This window comes from Equus quagga, chromosome 5, assembly GCF_021613505.1.
Source record: "Equus quagga isolate Etosha38 chromosome 5, UCLA_HA_Equagga_1.0, whole genome shotgun sequence".
Taxonomy (NCBI): Eukaryota; Metazoa; Chordata; class Mammalia; order Perissodactyla; family Equidae; genus Equus; species Equus quagga.
Genome location: NC_060271.1, coordinates 4,881,652 through 4,887,768, shown reverse-complemented (window position 1 = coordinate 4,887,768; position 6,117 = coordinate 4,881,652). Strand labels below are relative to the sequence as shown.

Genomic DNA, 6,117 nt, shown 5'->3' with positions numbered 1-6,117 from the left:
ATGTGAGCAGAGGACTGCCCCTCCCCGCTGCCACCCCTCTCTAGTCCTAGGTCTGTGCAGACGCAGGCTCTGGGGGTCCCCTTTGCCTTGCACGGTCCCCCAGACTTGCAGGACTGCATGGAGCCACTTCTCTATTCCACTGTCCCTACAGAACAGGGGCCATCTCCTGTCTGGTCCTGGGTCCCAAACCCTGCTCCAGCACGGGTCAGGCTGAGCAGGTCTGGGAAGTCTCCAGCCCTCTGCAGGATTAACAGTGACACCTCACTCTTCTCAGCTCCTCCCAGGGGTCCGTGCCTGTGCACCCTTAACATACTTGATCTTTTCTCCTGATAAAGAGGCGGTTGGGCCAGATGATGCGAAAGGCAGCTTTGGCTCTGCGTTCCTGAATCAGTGAGGAGGGAGCAGCCAGTTCCCTAACTTCCCAGGTAAGCAGGGAGAGAAGCCAGCAGAAGGCACTGATATGCAAATGTGAGTGGCACCAATGCCATCAGAAGGCTGGGGCCAGAGCCCAGGAAGGCTGTCCCTCAGCCTGAGCTTTATGTCTGAGAGACCTGAGTTCAGTCCCTGCCAACCACTCAAGGCTGTGTGCCCATGGGCAAGTCACTATACCTCTCCGAGCCTCAGTTTCCCCATGTAATCTCAGTTTGCCCCATCTGTAGAATGGGGTTAATGCGAGTTCTGCTTTCCCAGCATTTCTGTGAGGGTCAAGTGAGATAGTCCATGAGAAGCACACGAGGACACGGTACTGAGCTCACCATCCAGCATCATTCATCTCCTTTTCTAGCTGAACCAAATCAAACCACTCAGATTTGTGGAGTCGTGTATGTGTGTGTTTGTGTGTGTGCGCGCGCGTGCATGCGCCAGCACTATGGGAGGAGAAACCCTGCCCGTGATCTCAAAAGTTGGAGATCAACTCTTAGGTCCTCTAAATACTGTCCTGCATTCCCCAAGTTGTGTCTTCCCACCCCCGGATGTGTGCTTATGTATTTTCCTCTGCTGGGGGGTTCATTCCTTCCCCTACTTCTCTGCTTCTCAAAGTCCCTCCTGTCGCTGAAATCACCCCGGCCGCCACCTTAGTCCAGACACCATTTGACAGGAGGAAACGAAGACCCAGGGAGAGGAGGTGCCTTGCCTACTATCCCACAGCGAGCCCCAGCAGGGCTGGGCGGGACCCCAAACCCTGGCCCTGGCTCTGAGTGGGGTCCCCCCCAGGGGCACTCTTCTTTTCTCAAGGCTGGTTCCGGGCTGGGTGAGGGAGACGGCAGGAAGGGCGGGGGGGGGGGGGGGGCAGGGGGGGGGGCGGGGCTGCCTCATGTCCTTGGTCCTGGAGTCCGCTCAGGGGACGCGGATGAGAGGCCCGCGTCCATCCGTGCTCTCTGGGGCTGTGGCTTCCCTCTGTGACCACGGTTACTCCTCCCACACCCTCTCAGGCTGGTGCCACTGTCCCCATTTCACAGAGGGAGACACGGACGCTGAGCGGTTAGGCAGTCTGCTCAGGTCACCCGGGGGTGGCCAGCAGAGAGGGACCCCCTGCAGACTCCCACACTGACGCTCGGACTGTGCTCACACCAGCACATCTGCCCTGCGCTGTGCACCGGAGTCACCAGGGTCTCGGGGCAGCCCTGGTGCTGGGGGAACAGGGGAGAGTGAGAAGGGAGGGTTGAGGGAGGGAGAGGGGGCACGTGGGAGGCCGAAGGGGGCAGCTCCTCCAGCAGTTCTCAGGTCCTGGAGCTGGCCTCCCCTGTGGTGGCAGAGCTCTGTGTGTGTGTGTATGTGTGTGCACATTCATGCACCAGGGACCCTGGGGTTGCTGACCAGTGTGCCCTCTCGGCCACTCCTGCCAGGTCCCCACCCCACTGGGTGTGGTGAATGATCGGAATGTCCACACCTCTGTGTGAGGCTGTCTGCCTGGCCTGCAAGGACCGGCTCCCTCCCCGCCCGCCCCAGCTGGCCAGTGAAATCCAGACGCCCCTTCACCCCGTGGTGCGCTGGGTCACCTTGGGCAAGCCACCTGCCTCCCTGAGCGTGCTCTTCCTCAGTGAGATGGGGAATTGCAGCACCCAACTGGCAGTGTGTCTGTGAGGCTGGATAAAAATCAGACGCACTGATGAATGGCAAGTGCTGAGCTCAGGGCCTGCGCGGGCTGGACCAGCGGACCCATGGGGCGGGGGGTGTCCGGTATCCCCCAGGGACTGCCTGGGCCATGAGCTCGGGTGAAGGACCTGCCTGTGTGCATGTATGTGAGTGCACCTGTGTGTGTTAAGCCACCAATATTCTGGGAAAATGGAAGAAACTCAAATAACTAAGTTAGCTTGGGACAGGCATATTTTTTGAGAAATATAGCTTCAAGTCACCTTATTTTTTAAAACAATAGGGATTTTAAGACTTAAAATCTAGTTATTCAACTAAACTAAATTTAACAAGAGTTACAAACTCCTTTTGGGTGTCCAGTGCTGGGTGGTGGTGGGGTTGGCGGAGGCCCAGGACAGAGGGCTCACTCTCTAGGGAGCAAGACAGAAGTCAGCGGGAGACACGCCAGGGCAGGGCTGGGTCTGTGGAGGAGCAGAGGGCTGCCGGGGCAGGGCTGGACCCGGTGTGGTCTGCAGTGGCCTGCGGCCTTTCGTGCTGTCACTGTGCCCTCACAGCACCCCGGGAGAGAGACGTTAGAGCCCCACTTTGCCAATGAGGAAGCAGAGATGCAGAGGAGTGAAGTGTCTTGCGTGTGGCCACCCGTGATGGAGGCAGAATTTTAACCTGGTCTGCCCGACTCTGAAGCATATGCTCCCAGCACCACTCCACCTAGAGATCTGTCACATCTGTGACTGTGTGAGTGTGTGCGGACCAGGTGACAGGAGGAGGGGAGGAAGGACAGACAAAAGCAATGTGCGTCATCATATTTTTGTAACTCGCGAAAGAAGGGCAGGAGAGAACGCAGAGTGAGAAAGGGAGTCACCCCCCCACTCACACCAAACACTTGGCTTATTTTTGGATTATGGGCTGAATTATTAACTTTTATAATGTTTTCTCTTGTAATTTTAGTTAGCAGATGAAGAGCTGTTCATTGGTTCTTCAGCTGCTCTTTATCCCGTGAGCTCCAGCAGCTCCTCCCTGCCTGGACAGTCCCAGCCCATGGCATGGAAAGCTCTTGGGGCTGCAGCAGGGTGGGTCGGACCACCAGCTGTGCTACTGTGGGCGGCGACCCTCTCAACTGGGGGTCCCATAACCACTGCCCCACTGTCGCACGCCCTCCTTCCCAGGCCCCGACTCTGACTTCCTCTCTGCCCTCACCCTTCCCGACCCTCTCTCCGCTCCTCCTCTCCCTGGACACTTCCTCTACCCTAGACTGCCAGGAGGCGGCCCGTGAGGGGTCTCCCCTCACCACCCCGCCAGCCATCGGCTCGACACACCACACCCCTGCTTCTCTGACCTCTCCAGAAAGAGCCAAGGCTCTGAAGTCAGGCAGGCGGGAGTGAATTCAGCTGCCACTTACTAGTTCTGGGAGCTTGGGCAAGTGATTTAGCCTTGGTACACCTCAGCTCCCACATCTGTAGATGGGATCAGAGGGTTCTTGTGAGGATCTCTGAGATAAAGTCTGGAAGACACCCAGAGAAGACACCCGTGACTATCATCGTGTGAGGCTGCGTGCTGTAGGAAGGAAGGCTTCAAGGGGGAGGTGCTGTTTGAACTGCGTTTTGATGGATGGAGTCTGCTTTCTAGGCAGAGGGGACAGTCCCTGCACAGGGAGGGATGGAACAATGCAGCGTGTCTGGGGAAGTACAAGTAGTTTAGAACTGCTGGGCAGTGAGAGGAACTGTGGCTAAAGAGGAGGGTGGGCACCAGATCACAGAGACCACATCAGCCTGTCTTTAGGGCCATCGTGTGTTCATCCCCTTGAAGCTTCTGGCTTCCTCCCTCCAGGCCTCATCCCTTCCTCCAGGTCCGCTGTCACTAAAGCCCTCAGGCTCTGCAGGCCTCACCCCAGGACCTTTGCACACACCACACCCCTGCTGGGAGTGCCCTCAGCTCATTCCTGCCAGTCTACTCCCGCCTCGTCCAGAAGCTTCCCTTAGTCACTTGTGCTGAAAGCAAGTGTTCCTTCTCTGAAACTCACTTATTGCTACTCTCTCTCCAGGACCCAGATGCTCCAGGTCACTGCTGACTCCAACATTTGGTCCTGATGTCCCCAAAGTGCACTTGCACTGTCAGCCTGTGGGGTCCTGTTTTCGATTCAGAAAGTATGGTGTCTGGTGTACAGCACTCAGAGATGACTGTCACATGGCATGGGCCATGTCACGACTGCCTGTGACCTCAGCCCGTCGTGGGCACCTCTCTGACTCATCCTCTGGCTCCCGCTGCCAGGAGAGAGGCTCGGGAAGACCAGTCAACGAAGGAGCCAGCGTTTGTCCTGCCTGTGTCACAGGCTTGCAGACAGGGCTCACAGCAGGTGCCCACCGACTGTGAAGGTGCTGAGCGGTGTCTCCCAACACGCCAGAATCTATTGCCTACGGGCACCGCCACCCCATGAGCTGACTGGATAACCACAGCAAACTGAGGCAGAGATCACTACTGTTTAATGTTTATGAAGCAGACACTGAGGCCAGAAATGAAAAGTGACTTGTCCAAAGCCACACAGCAAAAGAAGAAGAGAGCTGGGTGCTGGGACCCAAGGCTCTGGGATCTAACTGTACAGAGCCATCACTGTCATCTGGACTGTGACTATTTCCTGAGCACCTCCCCTGTGCCAGGTACTTCAGAAGCACGATCTCTTCTAATCCTCAGGTGACAAAATGGGGGGCTCCAAATCCCCCGCTTTCTCTTGGGGTTTGTCAGAGGCACTGACCACAGCCACTCTGTGCAGACGTGGGGAGCAGCCCCCAGGCCAGGTCCAAGGACGCAGCACAAAGCCTGGCGGCCACCTCCTGCCCAGCAATGAGCTCTCTTCCTGGATCACCGGGCAGGGCCCTGCCTGACACTCTCCTCCGGGCAGTCACTCGCTGGGCGGGTGGCCCCCACTATGGCTGGGCTGACTGGCGGCAGACAGGGAGGAGCCGGCCTCTGTTGCATCTCCACACCCAAACCTCTGCCTCACTGCTCACCTCCTCCAGGAAGCCCTCCCCCAGGAAGCCCCCCTCCCAAGAGCATGGAGGGACCTTGGAGACCATCCAGTCCCCGGTACCCCCTTTCACAGATGGGGAAACTGCAGCCCGGACAGGAGGAGGCCCATGGCAGGCCTCCCGGCCCCGGTGCAGGGCCCTTTAGGGCCCACTCTGCTGCTGTGACTACAGTCGCCACACACAACACGGGCCATGCCTTCCACCGAGGGCCGCTGCGTTCAGAGCCTCGGGTCAGCCTTTAAAACAGGAGACCTGAGTCCCTGTTGGCCCCATCATTGGTACAGCCACAGCCAGCCTGGGGAGGAGGTGACTCTCCCAGGCCCGAGAGGCAGGAGTCACCCGGGATCCTGCCGTCTCTCTGCAGGCTGTGCCCAGATTCTTGACCCACAAAACCTCCGAGATAATAAATGCTTGTTGTTTTAAGCTGCTAAATTTCAACGGGTATTTGTTATGCAGCCATAGGTAACTAACATACCTAGTATTTGTCTATTTTGTGCCAGGCCCTATGCTGCACATACACTCATTCAAGATAGATTTATTAAGTGCCACTGTGTACGAGGCATCGTGCCAGGTATTGGCTTTATGGTGGTAAACCAGACAGATGTTGTCCACGCTTTCAAAGACCTCAAGGTTCAGTTGGGGATTCAGACTTTAAACGGACAGTGCGAGTAGTGCCATGGGAGCCCAGGGGAGGCAGCGGGGCCAGCCTGGAGAGGTCAGTGGAGGCTTCCTAGCAGAGGGGATGTCTGAGACAAACCCAAGACTAAGGAGAACCTTCCAGGCAAAGGTGGAGCAAAGGACACCTCAGAAAGAGGCCGAGAGAGTGGCAAGGCGGGCTGTACGGAGACCTGGCCCACGGGGGAACAAGGGGAAAAGGAGACAGTGGCAAAAGCCTGGCTGGAAGGGGGAACGTGACAGAGGGAGGCAGAGAGGAAGATCCCAGAGGGTCTCCAGTGCTCACCCGAGAGCCTTGGACTTATCTCCGGGGGGGGGGGGGGGGGGG

At 57.6% G+C, this 6,117-nt stretch overlaps 1 protein-coding gene and 1 long non-coding RNA gene across 3 annotated transcripts in view; one reads left to right on the top strand and one right to left on the bottom strand.

The window, feature by feature from the left end:
- The window catches only part of LOC124240192 (uncharacterized), a 7,215-nt gene extending 1,166 nt beyond the window's left edge, over nt 1-6,049 (top strand). For both annotated transcript variants that reach the window (XR_006888804.1, XR_006888803.1), the window contains exons 2-3: nt 336-425; nt 4,133-6,049. This is a non-coding gene — a long non-coding RNA (uncharacterized LOC124240192). The remainder of the gene's footprint in view (nt 1-335; nt 426-4,132) is intronic.
- Nucleotides 1-6,117, bottom strand: part of TTC22 (tetratricopeptide repeat domain 22) — a 21,131-nt gene that overhangs the window by 13,553 nt on the left and 1,461 nt on the right. The gene's annotated exons all lie outside the window — the stretch shown is intronic.